Below are 19,561 nucleotides of genomic sequence, written 5' to 3'. Positions count from 1 at the left end.
CTTATGGGGGCCAGGTCTAGATAAAAATAGAATACATCGTTAGTCAGTGTATAACATGTCAATCGGTAAGCAAGGAACCACCATCAGTATCATTACAGCCATGAAAATAGCCTCCCAGGATGTGGCAAAGGTTATATGTAGATTTTTGGAACTGGAAGGACAACAATTGTTCATTGTGATTGATATCATTCGAAGTGGGTAGAGGTGTTTCCGATGCGGAAAATAACGGCAAGTAAAACACTAGACAACTTATGGAGATTGTTTTCTTCACATGAACTCCCAGAAGAAATTGCGTCTGAAAATGAGCTGCAATCTTGTTCAGCAGAATTGCACAGTACATGAGTAGAAACGGTGTGAATCATACCAAAGTTCCACCGTACCACCCTGCTGCAAATGATGCAGCAGAGCACACAGTACAAATTGTAAAACGTGTCATCATCAAGCAAATGTTGGATCCAAATCCAAGGAAACTGCAGTTTTTGTTGGACTACAATATGGCAAATTTTCTAATTACTTATCGTAATACTCTTCATACAACTACTGGTAGAACACCAGCAGTGTTGTTTCTCAAACGACAGCCATGAACCAGGTTCTCGTTGTTAAAACCAAACCTGGCACAGTCAGTAGAAGAGAAACAACCAAGACAGAGAATCATGATAGAGGTAGAGTAAGAGAGAGAAGTGTGAAATTGAATTTGAAGGTTAGAGTGAAGAACCATCACCATAAATGGTTAAAGTGGTTACCAGAAAGAGTAGAGAAGATATGTGGCCCTCGCACATATTTGGTAAAGAAGTTTGATCATTGACAGGTTAGGTTTGTTCACAGTGATCATATTTTACCTACAGATGTAGAAGAAGTTGAAAGTTGGAATGATTTGATTATTTCTGATGAGGCAGATAGTCTTGTTACAAGTAGAGTACCAGTAGCAAATCCTACATCAGATGTACTAGAAACAAGTCCAAGAGAAAGTGAGAATTTAATTCTGAGTCCGAGTCAGACAAACAGTCTGAAGTTGTGGAGAGTCAAAATTTAGATTTTGGAGAAAAACTCTCCTCAGGATCAGCTTAGAATGAGTCTAATTTCGACACCATGTTTGGAAAGTTCTGTCCGAGAGCAAAGGGATCCTCTTCAAAACAGAAAATCAATGGTTAAGTTTGATTTGTAAATGTTGCAAAGTAAGTCCATATCTTTTGTTGTGTATACCATGCAAGTTACGTATAATTATTATTTTGTTATGATTACTTCTTCATTAAAGAGGGAGAAGTGTAATAGAACTCTCCCTAATGGATTACTGCTCCACCTTGTGGACTACTGATGTATAATAATAATAAAGGGCCATGTGACAAAGTCACATTGATAACAGTTAAGAGCCATCTTGTAAAGTGTGTTTGTCAGTGATGTCTTAATATATCACAGCTCCGATAGTGAAGCACTCCCTCAGCACTGCAATGGAGTGTCAGCCTAGATTCATGTGCTCAAGTCCCTTGAGTGGGACTTGAACCCACAACCCTCTGACAGAGACGATAGGTTGAGTTCAGTATTCTTATCTGAAACTGGACTGATACAAGGGAAAAAGTTGCCTTGGTGAATGCAAATAAACTTTATTCAATCTTTTAAAAGAACACATCTGGCTAGTGGTGTTTATTTTTGCGCCATTGAATTTGGGAGTTTGGGTTGAAGCTAGCCCTGACCGCAGCCTTTCTTCCATTATATTTGTTTTACTTCCTTTAGAAAAATGAATAAATTGGGAATGGTCCATGATTGTACAGAGTGCACAAGGCCTGCTGGAAGGAACAAAATTGATGCCCCAATTAGCTCTTTTTAAAAACTTGCAGTATAAACAGATTTTATTTTATTTTCTCCTTTTAATCCCCCAGACTGTGCACCATTCATGGTTAAGAGGACAGGCAGGTGAATTACTATCAAGCCTCTGTCGTGCTGAATTGCAAGGAGTCAAGTTAGGGTCAGCTCTCACTTTGAATTTCTCTTCAAGTATGAAGTCCCTCTTAGTCAGCGATAAAGTGTGGTGCAAGTTTCAACCTGTAGCTCCTCAGTCTGGGCCCAAGTTTTCCCCCAGGGTTAGAACGGCGCACCTCCGTGTGGTGCGCCAACTTTTTAGAACAGAAACGCGCCTATTATTTACCTTGGTATTCTCCCCGCAGTCCGGTCGATCCAGGCCCTTGGCACAGCGCAGCAGAACGCGTGGAGGGCGAAGCTAGGTCCCAGCGCTGAAAATAGTGGTGGGACCTCTGCACATGCGCACTAGAGTGTGCGCGCATGTGCAGTAGCTCCTCGCAGCCCGAATGTGTGCAGGCTGTGTGGGAGGGGCCCGAAGAACGGCGCCCCTAGCCCTGGCGGAATGGAATCACCGGGCATTGAAGATCGGGATTCGGGTTTTCCTCCCGTTCAGCTCCCCCTCCCCTCCCGTTCAGCTCCGCCCCCCCGTCCCGTTCAGCTCCTCCCCACCTCCCGTTCATCCTCCCCCCACCTCCCATTCAGCCTCCCCACCCCCTTCCTCCCATTGAGTCCTTCCCCTCCCTCCCCCCTCCTCTCCCCCACGTCATCAGCGGTGCCCGCCCGCCTGGCATCTCGCTGCGGGCGGGCCCCGCCCAAAGTATCGATGGCGGTGGCCCGACTTCTTCATCGGCGGCGGGGCCCGTTTAGCCTCCCCCCCCGTTCAGCCTTTCCCCCCCCCTCCCCCCATCTTCCCCCTCCCCCTCCTCTCTCTCCCCTCTCCCTCTACCCCTCCCCCTCCTCTCCCCCTCCCTCCCCCCTGCTCTCCCCGTCCCCTCCCCCTCCCTCCCTCCTCCTCTCCCCCCTCCTCTCCCCCTCCTCCACCCCCTCCCTCCCCCTCCTCCACCCCTCTCCTCCCTCTCCTCCACTCCTCCCTGCCCTTCCCCCTCTCTCCCCCCACCCCTCACTGTCAGAAAAACAGAGAGACACTGACAGAGACAGAGAGAGACTGTGGGGGGGGGGCATCCCAGCATGCTGTTGGAGAGCTCCTGGTGCTGCAGTAGGTGAGTAGAAACTTAATTTTTTATTTATTGATTGATTTTTTATGTTTTGTTATTTTTAATTTTTTTAATTGGTTTATTGGTTGATTTATTGATTTATTTATCATTTATTATTGATGATGGCTTTTTATTTGTAAAGGTGAAGTGTTTAATGTTTGTAAACTTTCCTCCCCCCTCCTCCCCATCTCTCGTTCCCTACGCCTGATTTATAAGTGCAGGCAAGGTTTTTTTGAGCGTACAAAAATCTACACTTACTCCATTCTAAGCTAGTTTGGAGTAAGTTTTCGCTGCCTAAACTTGCAAAACAGGCATAAGTGGCCGGACACAGCCCCCTTTTGAAAAAGAAAATCTGTTCTAAAATGAAACCATTCTAACTCACTAGAACTGGAGCAAACTAAATGCCGAGAATTACAATTTCGAAGATGCTCCATTCTAAACTAGTTGCTCCAAAAAAATAGGAGCAACTCAGGCCGAAACTTGAGCCCATTTATGCACTGATACCATAACGTTCTGCACCATCACTCTGTCCTTTCATTCCAAACTTCCTTAAGAACGAGATGTTGTCTTACTGGATTTATCCTTCTACAACTTTGGCAGCCCTCAATGCCACTGTGCCATTGCAAAGGCATGTCTAATGCTCTCTGCTTTATTAATGGCTATTTTCTTCTTTGATTCTATTTTTCAGCGATGTTCCAGCCTGAATTTCACTTTTTTGTCAAAATGAGTGAAAAAAGGCTGTTTTGGGTGATATATGGACGATATATGGGCGATGTGAAGTGGAAAGTCTAGCCCATATGATTCTACTTTATCATTGTTTAACATGTTCTTGTTCAGCAACAACAACAACTTGCATTTATATAGCACCTTTAATGTAGTAAAAGGTCCCAAGCTGCTTTACAGAAAAGTTAGCAAACAAAATTTGACACTGAGCCACCTAAGGAGATATGAGGGCAGATGGGGCAGATTTTTAAAGAAGGAAAGAGCTTAGCCAGGTTTAGCGAGGGAATTCCCGAGCTTGGGGCCTAGGCAACTGAAGGCACTGCCGCAGTACCTTGGACTAATGTTAAACAGCAGAGCCTAGAGCTTCCTCCTGTAAAATGGTACTGAAATTGTGTAATGTGGGGTAAGGGGAATGTATCCACAGTAATTTTGCATGGAACCTCCAACAAGTTCATTAAAATTTCAGGGTCATGATTCAATTACATCATTCATCAAAAATACCGTCACTTCTGCTAGGATTGCCCCCAGCTATGCGCTCAGGCATGAGTGGTTGCTACCGTGGATCAAGGTGGAAGTAAGTTTTTGACAGATGTCTCAAAACAATTGCCGACAGCTTTGCAGTTCCTGAGCGGATTTTCAAATTGTGACAGCGGCTTATTTGTATTTTTCCCGTCAGTGAAACATGATCCTTTTGGAACTGATGTAGCCCTATGCTCCGAGCATTTGAGTCCTTGAGAGCTGGTCATGGATTTTTAGGGAGCAATTTTAACTCCTTTCGCCCAGTGGAAATGGGACAGGAGCCGAATTAAACTTGAGTTGGGCGACTCACCGCACTGTTCCCGCTCTACAACCATTCTACTGGGTGGCCTAGGAACCCGCGCGTGCTCGCCAGAAGCTGTATTAGTCTATGCAAATCAGGGTGCTGTGGCGCACAATTATGAGGGTCTACTGGGTGGACCGTGTGCCACAGACGCTCTGCTCAGTAAAACCTAGCAGCCCAGAGGAAGCAGGCCCGAAAGGTTAGTCTGAAATTATTTTTGTGACGAGTGGGTGCGGGAATGTTATCGGTCGGCCTCTGGGCCACCGGTCCGGAGTTATCCAGCTGCAGTGGGAAACCTGTGCAGATCGATGGGTGGCAGCTTTATGAGGCCTGGCCCTCAAAATAGACCGGATCCCCCGCCTGAGGAGTGGGTCAACCATCCCTCACACATTCTGCCAGCTGGCCTCCTGATAGTTAAAATCCCCCCCTTTTAGTGTGAGTAGGCAGGGGAGGGATTGAATTTTTAATGCAAGGGGGTTAGGGGCTAGAATTTCCCCTCCGATCACTGATTTACCGCCCAGTTACCACTCAGTTACCGCCGGTTCGTGAGGTAGCGCCCTGTACCACCTGTTTCACCTCCCGATTATCGCCGGCTGTAATGTGGGCCTACCATTACCGCTGGCATTGCTGCAAAACACCCGCCCATATTGGGCCCCAAAAATCGCGGAAAATTCCCTGCCAGCGCTAATTTCAACTAAAAAGTTTTTTTTAAGGCCCGCTACCGCCCGTTATCGCTGCGATCAGAACTGCCCATTTCTGAAGTACTTACCTAACTTAGGCCCAGCGTTATGCCTCCCTCCATTTTCTTTTCAGCTTCACAGTGGGCCAGAAGATCGATGTCAATGAAGAAAACCTTTGTTGAGGTATAGTACAACAGGCACCAAATGCCCACTGGTACATCACCCCAATGCCTATTTTTATTTGGTGTTCCTGCTGTGTAAATTAGTCACTTTGCAATTCGTAAAAAAGTTTTTAGGTTTTCCAGCAAACCTTCTCTTTGAGCGCTCGGAGGCCGATACATTAGGGCCAGAACTTCAGTGTGTGAGTGCAGTTAATGTAAGCAAGCTTTTCAATTGGAGTGACATTGTGGCCATGCTTGATCCTATCGTTGCTCAACAAAGTCAGGAATCAGAACCTTGGCTGATTTACTGCACCTTACCCACCGCCCCTGCCCCCAACCCCAGCCAAGGAGCGCTAAGGCCATTGTAGCATCCACACTGGCACCGGAGTCAGGAGTCAGAACCTTGGCTGATTTACTGCACCTTACCCCGCCCCACCCCAACACCACTCCCCTCCCTCACCATGTCTTGATAGCTGCCGTCAATTCAGAGGCACACTGAACATAGACACTCCCAATCGAAACATTATTTAAAAAAATAAACCCAATTGGATTGCAGATGTTTTGCGTCTGTTTGAATGGAGTAAATGACCAGTTCCTGTGTAATGTGCCGAGGGGCTGATTTTGTGGGTGGTAGCTAATGTATTTTGTAAAATATATAACACCACTCAGGAAGAAGCCATTGGAGTCATACCCACTGAACTATTCATTGCTGAACATGAATTATTTCCAGGAAATTTTCTCCCCCTTTCCCCCCCCCCCCAGCTCTCCTTCACTGATGCTGGCCGTAGCTGGGCCACGGAGGTGGGAGGGGTTGTGTGCACGCAATGGGGCCTCATCCAAGTCACTGTGTGTACACAACGACCTCGGGGGTGGGGGGGCGGGGGGGCGGGAAGAGTGTCAGTCACTGGGTGTACATCCAAGTAATCATTTTTCAATAGTGTGGCCATGGGGCTATTCAGCTATAGCAGGCATGACAACTGTAATGTATGCCCCTGTGAGAATGCTCACAGGTTGGTAGAGCTGTTGCATTCTGAGTGGCTTAGCCAGTCATGTGATGTTCACAAGACTCAAGAAAACCCCAGTCAGTTGGGTCTAGGTCATTCAAGATGAGGTATGAGTTTACAAGGGACACCATCAATCGCACATTTAAAGTTGTGTTCCCTAAAAGTTGTCCAATGGGATATATTTTCCCCTTCCCAGAAGTGAGTGAGAGACAGTACAAGAATGGTTTAGTTGAATAAAATTTTATATAAAACTTGTAATTTGTATTAAACTTGAACAATGTAATAAAATAACATATTTTTTATGAATACAAAGTTTGACAACAACAAACATTATGAACAACAAACAACAACAACAACAACAACAGTATAAACACCACTGAAAAGACCCTGCACTCTCCCATCATTCTACCTGCAGCCACCTTTCTCAACGCCTTTTCTCCCCAATCCCCCCAACCCTTGGCCCTGACACCCTCCTCCTCCTCCCGCGAACAATATTCCTGGCCCTGCCCACTTCGGCACCAGTACGTCATGCACCAGCACAGCATCTCGAGCGTGACTGCTGAGGGGGGCAACAATGAAACATAGAAACATAGAAACATAGAAAATAGGTGCAGGAGTAGGCCATTCGGCCCTTCGAGCCTGCACCGCCATTCAATGAGTTCATGGCTGAACATGCAACTTCAGTACCCCATTCCTGCTTTCTCGCCATACCCCTTGATCCCCCTAGTACAAAGGACTACATCTAACTCCTTTTTGAATATATTTAGTGAATTGGCCTCAACAACTTTCTGTGGTAGAGAATTCCACAGGTTCACCACTCTCTGGGTGAAGAAGTTTCTCCTCATCTCGGTCCTAAATGGCTTACCCCTTATCCTTAGACTGTGACCCCTGGTTCTGGACTTCCCCAACATTGGGAACATTCTTCCTGCATCTAACCTGTCTAAACCCATCAGAATTTTAAACGTTTCTATGAGATCCCCTCTCATTCTTCTGAACTCCAGTGAATACAAGCCCAGTTGATCCAGTCTTTCTTGATATGTCAGTCCCGCCGTCCCGGGAATCAGTCTGGTGAACCTTCGCTGCACTCCCTCAATAGCAAGAATGTCCTTCCTCAAGTTAGGAGACCAAAACTGTACACAATACTCCAGGTGTGGCCTCACCAAGGCCCTGTACAACTGTAGTAACACCTCCCTGCCCCTGTACTCAAATCCCCTCGCTATGAAGGCCAACATGCCATTTGCTTTCTTAACCGCCTCCTCTACCTGCATGCCAACCTTCAATGACTGATGTACCATGACACCCAGGTCTCGTTGCATCTCTCCTTTTCCTAATCTGTCACCATTCAGATAATAGTCTGTCTCTCTTTTTTACCACCAAAGTGGATAACCTCACATTTGTCCACATTTTACTTCATCTGCCATGCATTTGCCCACTCACCTAACCTATCCAAGTCGCTCTGCAGCCTCATAGCATCCTCCTCGCAGCTCACACTGCCACCCAACTTAGTGTCATCCGCAAATTTGGAGATACTACATTTAATCCCCTCGTCTAAATCATTAATGTACAATGTAAACAGCTGGCGCTATGTTCGGGGGTTCTGGAGAAGCTGGGCGTGCAAAGGACCCATCTTCAAAGTCGAAAAAAACTGCTTCTTCCCGACGATCAAGTGCTGTCACCATTGGTGGTATGGCACCTTGGGGTGCAGTGCCATATCCCACTACTGTTGATTGACACATTGCATTGACATTGGCGGTCCGGGTGTTCTCCATCACCGCGGCAATGCTCCACCATGTCCTCCGATTGACGGGCTGCTAAAGCCTCGATGTTTTCGCACAACCCAGCAATGGCCTGGAGGAGCTCTCAAATCAAGTAAATGCTCATCCAGGACAGTCCCACCATGTCCAGGCTAGCATTTGCCTGTCGCGCGGCATTCCCACTTTGGTGGATCAATTGCTGTGGATTCACCACCGGGGTCGATGTGCGCCATTGCAGTCCGCTTGGCCCTGCTTCCTCGGGCTGGAATCCAAGAAAGTTGGATGCCGACTGTCCTGTATCTCACATTACTGTATATAACTGTATCTTACCATGCTATACATGACTGTAACTGGATATGACATGTAACAATAAGCATACCTTACCACCAGGGGTGCACTTGCAGGAGACACTCCATACCTGTCCCACTGAGGTATATAAAGGGAGGTCTCAGGCAAGTGCAGCACTGGAGAGCTGTGAATTAAAGGTGCAGGTCCTGAGTGACCTTGACTTCAGCATGTGTCTCGTGTAAGTCTGTACTGCAGGGTCAGGACTTAACAGTGGCGACGAGTTACGGGATCACAGAATCCACAGAATGGCCACCAACAGCTCAGATGAGAAATACAATGCTGGAGACAATTGAGATGACTTTATAAAAAGGCTCCAGCAAAGCTTTGTGACCAAAGACTGGCTGGGCGACGATAAGGCAGACAAGAGAAGAGCCCATCTCTTGACCAGCTGTGGCTCGAAAACATACGCTTTAATGAAAGACCTGCTGGCACCCGATAAACCAGCAAGCAAGTTGTTTGAGGAGTTGAGCACACTGGTGAGAGACCACCTGAAGCCAGCGAGCAGCCTACATGTGGCCAGACACAGGTTCTACAACTACAGACGTTGTGTGAGCCAAAGCATACCCGACTTCGTGGCGGAACTTCGGAGGCTGGCTCGTTCATGTGAGTTCCCCGATGAACTAAGGAGAGAAGTACTGAGAGACTTTTTTATTGAAGGAATAAGCCATGCAGGCATATTCCGAAAGCTTATAGAGACTAAGAATTGACTCTAGAGGCAGCAGCACTGGTTGCACAGACGTTCTTGGCAGGCGAAGAAGAAACGAGGCTGATCTATACTTCGGGTACGACAACCAACGAGGCATCGGAACAAGGGGTTCACATTGTGAAACAAACCGCTACCGACACACACAGACAAAGGCAGGAGAGCAGGCCTTCAACAGCAGACAGTGGCGCCAGAAACCATCAAAATCAAGGGCCACATGAACGGCTGATCACACCTCATCAACCCACAATGAGAGCAATCAACAACAGAATGAGAGAAACTCAAGGGAGATCAGCCAGATGCAGCTCATCCTTCGGAAACAATGGTCTGTGTTGGAGATGTGAGGGAAGGCACTCAACCAAGATGTGTCGATTTCAGCATGCCGTTTGCAGAAACTGCAACTACACAGGGCATCTGGCTCGCATGTGCAGAAAAACAGCAGCTCGGCTGGTATACAAATCGGAAGGGTCGGAAAGAGGACCAGAAGATGGTTGGAACAGTGCACGGGATGCCGAGGTACAGCGGGTTAACACGATCAATGTCCACTGTTCTTACACCAAGACGCCTCCAATAATGATGAAGGTTCTACTCAACGGGATACCCGTCAACATGGAACTGGACACGGGGGCCAGTCAATCCCTCATGAGCGTTCAACAATTTGAAAAGCTGTGGCCGCACAAAAGCAACAGACCAAAACTCACAAAGATCGACACCAAACTAAGGACCTATACTAAAGAAATCGTCCCAGTCCTTGGCAGTGTCATGCTCTCAGAAACATACAAAGGGATGGTGAACCTACTTTCCCTGTGGATTGTCCCGGGGATCTCCCAGCCCTGTTGAGGAGAAGCTGGCTAGCAGAACTTAATTGGAAATGGGATGATGTTCACGCCATGTCGTCAGAGGAACGGACCTCCTGCTTAACAGTTCTAAGCCGTTTTGAACATCTCTTTCAGCCAGGTGTGGGCACCTTCAAAGGGGCTAAAGTCAAAATCTACATCACACAGAATGCCAGACCGGTCCATCACAAGGCTAGAGCTGTGCCTTATGTGATGAGGGAAAAGATTGAAAAATGAACTGGACCGGCTTCTGCGGGAAGGCATAATTTCTCCTGTGGAATTCAGCGACTGGGCAAGCCCCATCGTCCCCGTCATGAAGCCTGATGGATCCGTGCGAATCTGTGGGGATTACAAGTCTACCATAAACAGAGTCTCCCTACAGGACCAATACCCACTGCCCAGAGCGGAGGACCTATTTGCCACGTTGGCTGGAGGAAAACGTTTCTCGAAACTTTACCTCACATCTGCGTATATGACGCAAGAACTGACCGAAGAGTCTAAGCTACTCACCACCATCAACACACATCGAGGCCTTTTTGTGTACAATCAATGCCCATTTGGCATCAGGTCAGCAGCTGCTATATTCCAGCGCAACATGGAAAGTCTGCTCAAGTCCAGCCCGGGGATGGTTGTGTTTCAAGATGACATACTCATCACGGGCAGGGACACTGACTCTCATCTCCGCAATCTTGAGGAAGTACTAAGTCGATTGGATCGGGTAGGCCTAAGAGTTAAGGAATCCAAGTGTTTGTTTCTCGCGCCTGAGGTTGAATTTTTGGGCAGAAGGATTGCCGCTGATGGAATCCGCCAACCGAATCCAAAACCAAAGCGATTCGCCTGGCACCTAGGCCCTGAAATGTCTCGGAACTGCGCGTCTTTCTCAGGCTACTCAACTACTTTGGGAACTTTATGCAGAACTTGAGCACGCTGCTGGAGCCTCTCCACGTGCTACTCAGAAAGGGGTGCGATTGGTTTTGGGGGGACGCCCAAGAACGCGCCTTCAATAAGGCATGCAACCTTCAATGTTCCAAGAGTGTTTTAGCCATTTTTGACCCAGGTAAAAAGTTAGTCCTTACATGTGATGCGTCAGCGTACGGGGTCGGGTGCGTTTTACAGCACATCAATGATGCGGGTAAATTGCAGCCCGTTGCTTATGCCTCCAGGTTACTTTCACGGGCGGAGCGCGGGTACAGTATGGTTGAGAAGGAGGCGCTCGCATACGTATACGGTGTCAAAAAGATGCACCAATACCTTTTCAGGGCCAAGTTTGCGTTAGAAACTGACCACAAACCCCTCACGTCCCTACTATCCGAGTGCAAGGCAATCAACGACAATGCCTCGGTGCGCATTCAGCAGTGGGCACTCATGCTGGCGGCTTAAGATTACATGATAAGGCACAGACCAGGCACAGACAACTGTGCCGACGGGCTTAGCAGGCTACCCCTGGCGACCACAGAAGGGTCCGACGAACAGGACTGTGAGATGGTCATGGCAATCAATGCCTTTGAATCCACAGGCTCACCCATGACGGCTCACCAAATCAGAGCCTGGATGACCAGCGACCCCACGTTATCTCTAGTTAAAAGATGCATTTTAACCGGTGACTGGGCAGAGGCTCGCGATGCCTGCCCCGAGGAGGTCAAACCCTTCCATAGGCGCATGCATGAACTCTCACTACAGGCAGACTGCTTGGTGTGGGGCAGCCGAGTAGTTATGCCCTTACGAGGCAGGGAGGCTTTTGTCCGGGAGCTCCATCGCGAGCACCCGGGGATCGTCCTTATGATGGCCATAGCCAGATCTCATGTCTGGTGGCCTGGCATTGACACGAACTTGGAGCTCTGTGTCCGTCGGTGCACCATTTGTGCCCAACTCAGTAATGACCCCAGGGTGGCCCCCCTAAGCCCATGACACTGGCCCACCAAACCGTGGTCGCGGGTGCATGTAGACTATGCGGGCACATTCATGGGAAAAATGTTCCTCGAAGTCGTTGATGCATTTTCAAAATGGATCGAATGCACCATTTTAAACTCGAGCACTACCTCCACCACTGTGGGGAGCCTTAGAACCATGTTCGCAATGCACGGCATTCCTGACATATTGGTCAGTGATAATGGTCCGTGCTTCACCAGCGCAGAATTTCATGATTTTATAGTTGACTGCGGTATAAATCACGTTAAGACGGCACCTTTCAAGCCGGCCTCCAATGGCCAGGCGGAGCGAGCAGTGCAGATCATTAAACAAGGCATGCTCAGAATCCAAGGTCCCACGCTGCACAGCCGCCTGTCACGACTGCTGCTGGCATACAGATCTCGTCCGCATTCGTTGATTGGGGTTCCCCCCGCGCAACTATTGATGAAACGAACCTTAAAGACCAGGCTCTCGTTAATCCTCCCAGACATGCATGAAATTGTTGAGGCTAAGCGTCAAAAGCGAACTGAGTACCATGACCGAAATTCGAGGGGGAGGAGGAATGAGATAGGGGACAAAGTGTTTGTGCTAAACTATGGCCGGGGTTACTTGCAGGGACAGTAACAGACAAAGAGGGAAACAGGCTACTGGTTGTACAAATGGACAATGGCCAAACCTGCCGGAGGCATGTAGACCAAGTAAAAAGTAGATTCACTGATAACATTGAAGAACCAGAGGCAGACTACAATGTGGAACTCACACCACACCTGGTGGACAGACAGGTGGAACAACCTGAGGAAAGGGCAGTCTCAACAGACAGCCCAGGCGAGATACCAGCAATCACAGCGAACGAAACACAGGCACCAAGGCAAACAACTGAACCACAACTAAGACGCTCCACGCGAGAGCGCAGGCCACCTGAGAGACTGAATCTATAAAGGCAATAAGACCTTGGGGGAGGGTGATGTCATGTATCTCACATTACTGTATATAACTGTATCTTACCATGCTATACACGACTGTAACTGGATATGACCTGTAACAATAAGCATACCTTACCACCAAGGGTGCACTTGCAGGAGACACTCCATACCTGTCCCACTGAGGTATATTAAGGGAGGTCTCAGGCAAGTGCACCACTGGAGAGCTGGAATTAAAGGTGCAGGTTCTGAGTGACCTTGACTTCAGCATGTGTCTCGTGTAAGTCAGTACATTAGAGTCAGGACTTAACACCGACAAGGAATCAGTGGCCACAGGTAGAAAGGACCCTTGACATCCTGCCACCCCTCCCTCCTCATGCACCACCACAGTTACAACGTTTTGAGGAGTGTTCTCCTCCAGCACCATCTCCACCATATCTTCATTTGGTCTTCTCTGCAATGATCCCTCTCTTGGAGGGGCAGGCAGCTCTACCTGTGCAAATGTAAAAACATAACATTAATGGTTGGTGACAGGGGAGGGGAGGGGTCAGAGGTAACATCAGAACAATTCACATTGCGCAGGCTTATGTGGAGAACAAACATTTTTTACTGAGAATCATTACATGAAAGTATCATAAGCAAAGTATAGAGAAAGTACATGACATGACAAAACTTCAGTCCCAAACAGTTTGGTTTCCAAGTGGCACAGTGTGATCAACCAATAAATCATGTTGCAACTAACAATATTTCTTGCTCCAACATTACATTGCATTCTACATTATATTGCCATAAGATTGAGTTACATGATCGCAGTACAGTCCAGGATTATGCAGACTTACCCTCCGGAAGAACTGGTTCGGCACCAACACACGTGGAGGTGCTAAGGACCCATCTTTAAAGTCGGAAGAAACTGGTTCCTCCATATACCCCCGTCAGGGCTGCAGCGCGTTCCTCGAGGTCCGTGAGAGGAATCGTCTTGGGCGGATCATCACCCGTTTTGTGGAGCTCCGCCCTATTGCCGGCTAGTTTTTTCTGCAAAGGTGACCAAAAATGTGTGAACTAATTTGACAGCTACTAATACCGAACACACACATACATACACATGCACACACATAGATGCATATCCCCAATTAACCGTCCTCCAGTCTTTTCGTCAACGAGTACATGATTTAAGTTTTGTTAGCACACAAATGTTGCATGATGAACACATGCAAATACCGGACTAACACAATGAGATCGATGATGGGAAATAAACATGACACCAAGCTTTACAACATAATAAAACGCGGCACTACTAAAGATTAAATCGTCAATGCATGATAAAAGTTAGTACTTATTCTCGCAGGCCCAACGATGTCATTCCACCGTTTGCGGCACTGGTTCGGCCCGCACATCACGACGGAGGACACTGCCTCAGTGATCTCTCACCATAACCGCTGATACACGAACAGTGACGGTTTCTCTCACCCACCCCATGTTAACTGATTTCAACGGTCCTCCACTTCCTCCACCAATGGCTCCTGGGCTTCCTCCGAGAAAGGAGTGGCCCTTTTCCTCCCACCTGATGCCCTCTCCACGTCCATGGCATGATTTTCCATTTTGTTGATATTTATTTATATATATATGAATTTAATTAATTATTTGTTTATTATTATTAGTTTTTTAAGATTTTAAGGTCTATTATTATTATAATTATTACTAATTATATTATTAATTATATTATTTTATATTATGATATTAATAATAAATATACTGAATATAATCAATGTATTCCTCAAAACACCTCACAACTCCTCTCACAAATCCTCTCTCACTGACCTCAACTAACTTCTGCAACTTCAAGATGTGCAGTGTTATCCTACTCTTCTCTACGCATGTGTAGGGTCACCCTTGACCCTGAAATCGCGGGACAATGAACGCACAAGCACAGAGAAGGTTTTCCGACCATTTTCTGCAGTGGTTCTGCTTCCCTTACTCATCATCATCATCATCATAGGCAGTCCCTCGGAATCGAGGAAGACTTGCTTCTACTCTAAAAGTGAGTTCTTCGGTGACTGAACAGTCCAATACGAGAACCACAGTCTCTGTCACAGGTGGGACATATAGCGGTTGAGGGAAAGGGTGGGTGGGGCAGGTTTGCCGCACGCTCTTTCCGCTGCCTGCGCTTGATTTCTGCACGCTCTCGGCGATGAGACTCGAGGTGCTCAACGCCCTCCCGGATGCACTTCCTCCACTTAGGGCGGTCTTTGGTCAGGGATTCCCAGGTGTCAGTGGGGATGTTGCAATTTATCAGGGAGGCTTTGAGGGTGCCCTTGAAACGTTTCCTCTGCCCACCTTTGGCTCATTTGCTGTGAAGGAGTTCCGAGTACAGCGCTTGCTTTGGGAGTCTCGTGTCAGGCATGCAAACCATGTGGCCTGCCCAGCGGAGCTGATCAAGTGTGGTCAGTGCTTCAATGCTGGGGATGTTGGCCTGGTCGAGGACGTTAATGTTGGTGCGTCTATCCTCCCAGGGGATTTGTAGGGTCGTGTGGAGACATCGTTGGTGGTATTTCTCCAGCGACTTGAGGTGTCTACTGTACATGGTCCATGTCTCTGAGCCGTACATCAAATCTGCCCTTACTAAAGGTAAGGAGATCGCTGACTTTTCTCCCGTTCTCACCGCCCGCTCCAGTCCGCTATTGCTAGGCTTCGCCACCGCCAACATCAAGGACCCAAAAACCGTGAGAACGCGCACCAGCGGTATTCCGGTGGTTAAAAAGACGCAGCTGCCGGAATACCGCCAAGGATCCAGCGCCAGCAATCGGAGGGGAAATTCTAGCCCTAGTAGTTTTAGTATACTGGCTTGGATATTTAGTGTAGAGGCTTGAATTCTTCATGTATGAGCTTGTATTTTTTAGGTTTTTTGGGTATGATGGGATCAGATTTATAGTATAGTGGGCTTGGATTTTTAGTCACTGGTTATCCCATGTACATCCAATCCCTTGTGCTAGACTTCAATCTTTTCTTCATGTAATCTTTTGAACTGTTAAACTGGCCTAATCTATCTCTTTAACAGTTCGAACTAACTCAACTCAGATTGTTGAACAATTCCAACCTATTAACTACCCCTGAAGACTGTTGTCGGTGCTTTCTGGACTGGAATAGCTATCAATTACATTTAAAAATAACAGATAACTGAGAAAATCACACAGTACATATTTGTTCAAATGTGACTTGGCTTCTGCCTCAAACCAATAAACCTCCTTAACATTTGTATCGAGTTAGGCTGGAGACACAGTTCTGACTCTAGCTGGTTTTTAAAATCCATACGTCTTGTGAATCAGAAATGGGCAAGGAAGGGGGAATCAGCCAAGCTCCCCGAAAGCCCCGAGCTTCTCACCACAGAAGCAGACGGATTGGCTCACGGTACGTTAATGATTCCAAAAACATTTCAAGGAAAATTCACATCTATGGCTGCACTCAAATTATAAACAGCATCTAAATAAAAAAGAAAGAAAGAAAATGCATAAAAACGGCACAGACTACAACCTTTGATGAGGGCAAGATTCTGACTGAGAGAGGCTGATTGGAACAGAGATATTGGAAAGTGGGGCACAAAACCCTGACTGGAAAATAAAATTGAGGAAAACAAATATGCTAACTGTTATGTATTTAACCCATTGTAACTTGCATTACACCTGACCACCAGAGGGCCCACCTGTTGGAGTCCCAAGGGATCCCAGCATCCCTTGGGAGCACAGTATATAAGCAGGCCACCCACGAGGTACCTGCACTCTGGAACCTTAATAAAGGAGCTAAGGTCACACTTGCTCATTACACACAGTACTCAGTCTTGCCATTTATTATGAGTGTAACAATTGGCGGTGAGGTAACGAACAACCGCACGAAAACGCAAAGAACAGTCGGCATCCTGGAGAAGTTCTCAGAAGGGGACAATTGGGAGGCCTTTGTGGAGAGACTCGACCAATACTTTTTGGCCAACGAGCTGGAAGGGGACGAGAACGCCAACAAGAGAAGGGCGATCCTCCTAACTGTCTGTGGGGCAACAACCTATGGCCTCATGAAGAATCTCCTGGCCCCGGCAAAACAAAGAGAGAAATCCTACAAAGCACCTAAATCCTAAGGAAAGCGTTTCGATGGCGAGATATCGGTTCTACACATGATCGGAGGGCCAGGAAATGGCGAGCTACGGCGCCGAACTAAGGCACCTTGCAGGACATTGTGAGTTTGAGGGATTCCTAGAACAAATGTTCAGAGACATTTTTGTACTGCGCATCGAACATGAGACAATCCTTCGCAAACTGTTGACTGTAGAAACTCCGAACCTAAGTAAAGCCATAACGATAGCCCAGGCATTTATGTCCACCAGCGACAACACCAAGCAGATTTCGCAGAGCAAAGAAGTTTTGGCCAGTACTGTGCATAAAGTAACGTCGGTTTTGAGCAGAAATGTACATGGCAGAACGTACACGCCAGCTGCTGTGGCCCGACCTCAATTGACCCAGAGTCCGCCATCAATCGTTAATGTGAGACAGTTAACACCCTGTTGGTGCTGCAGAGATGATCATCGGCCCCATCAATGCCGCTTTAAGCACTATGCGTGCAATGGTTGCAGAACAATGGGACACCTTCAACGAATCTGCAGGCGAGCTGCAAACCCTGCAAACCACCATGTTGCAGAGGAAGATCGATCCACAGTTAATCAGACTGAGTTGGAAACTCGTAAGGAGGAGGCAGAAGTGTACGGGGTACACACGTTCACGACGAAATGCCCACCGATAATGTTGAAAGTTGAACTGAACGGTATTCCAGTATATGGAGCTGGACACAGGGACAAGTCAGTCCATAATGATTAACAAGGCCTTCGACAGGCTGTGGGGAAAGAAGGCACACAGGCCCAAGCTCAGCCCCATTCACGCTAAACTAAGGACTTACACCAAGGAACTAATCCCTGTAATTGGCAGTGCAGTAGTCAAAGTCTCCTATGATGGAGCAGTACATGAACTTCCGCTGTGGATTGTGCCAAGGGATGGCCCCACGTTGAAGCTGGCTGGGGAAAATCCGCTGGAACTGGGACGACATCCGAGCACTTTTGTCCGTCGACAACGCCTCATGTATCCAGGTTCTAAGCAAGTTCCCATCATTGTTCGAGCCAGGCATTGGAAGCTTCTCGGGGGCAAAAGTGCAGATCCATTTGATTTCCGGTACGCTACCCATCCACCACAAGGCTCGGGCAGTACTGTACATAATGTGTGAAAAAGTGGAAATTGAGCTAGACAGGCTGCAATGTGAAGGCATCATCGCGCCAGTGGAATTCAACAACTGGGCCAGTCCGATTGTCCCAGTACTCAAGGAGGACGGTATGGCTAGAATTTGCAGGGACTATAAAGTAATGATTAACCGTTTTTCGCTGCAGGACCAGTACCCGCTACCCAAGGCAGACGACCTATTTGCGATGATGGCTGGAGGGAAGACATTCACTAAACTGGACCTGACCTCAGCCTACATGGCGCAAGAGCTGGAGGAGTCTTTGAAAGGTCTCATATGCATCAACACGCACAAAGGTCTGTTTATCTGCAACCGGTGCCCGTTCGGGATGCAATCGGCCGCAGCAATCTTCCAGTGGAACATGAAGAGCCTGCTAAAGTCGGTTCCTTGCACAGTGGTCTTCCAGGACGACATATTGGTTACAGGTCGGGACACCATGGAGCACTTGAAGAATCTGGAGGAGGTTCTTAGTCGGTTGGATCGCATGGGGCTCAGGTTGAAACGTTCGAAGTGTGTTTTTCTGGCACAGGACGTCGAATTCTTCGGAAGGAGAATCGCAGCAGATGGCTTCAGACCCACCGACGCCAAGTCGGAGGCCATCAAGAACGCGCCGCGACCACAGAACGTGATGGAACTGCGGTTGTTCCTGGGACTCCTTAACTATTTTGATAATTTCCTACCTGGGTTAAGCACCCTGCTAGAACCCTACATACTCTACTGCACAAGGGAGACGACTGGGTATGGGGGAATTCACAAGAGGCTGCCTTTGAGAAAGCCAGAAATTTATTGTGTTCTAACAAATTGCTTGTCCTGTGTAATCCATGTAAACGATTAGTGTTGGCTTGCGATGCATCATCATACGGGGTCGGGTGTGTGATACAACAGGCTAATGATTTGGGGATTTTGCAATCGGTTGCGTATGCATCCAGAAGTTTGTCCAAGGCCGAAAAGGCCTACAGCATGGTTGAAAAAGAGGCTCTGGCATGCGTTTACAGGGTAAAAACAATGCACCAGTACTTATTTGGCCTCAAGTTCGAGTTTGAAACTGACCACAAGCCGTTCATATCGCTGTTCTTTGACAGCAAAGGGATTAATAACAATACCTCTGCCCGCATCCAAAGATGGGCGCTCACGCTGTTGGCATACAACTATGTAATCTGCCACAGACCGGACACAGAGAACTGCGCAGATGCTCTCAGTCGGCTACCATTGCCCACCACGGGGGTGGAAGTGGCACAGCCTGCGGACTTGCTCATGGTCATGGAGGCATTTGAGTACGAGAAGTCCCCTGTTATGGCCCGCCAGATCAGGACCTGGACCAGCCAGGATCCTTTACTGTCCTTGGTAAAAAACTGTGTCCTCCACGGGAGCTGGTCCAGTGTCCCAGTGGAGATGCAGGAAGTAATTAAGCCGTTCCACAGATGC

This window comes from Pristiophorus japonicus, chromosome 10 (assembly GCF_044704955.1).
Source record: "Pristiophorus japonicus isolate sPriJap1 chromosome 10, sPriJap1.hap1, whole genome shotgun sequence".
Lineage (NCBI taxonomy): Eukaryota > Metazoa > Chordata > Chondrichthyes > Pristiophoridae > Pristiophorus > Pristiophorus japonicus.
The sequence above is the reverse complement of the archived record's forward strand: the minus strand, read 5'-3'. Positions refer to the sequence as shown.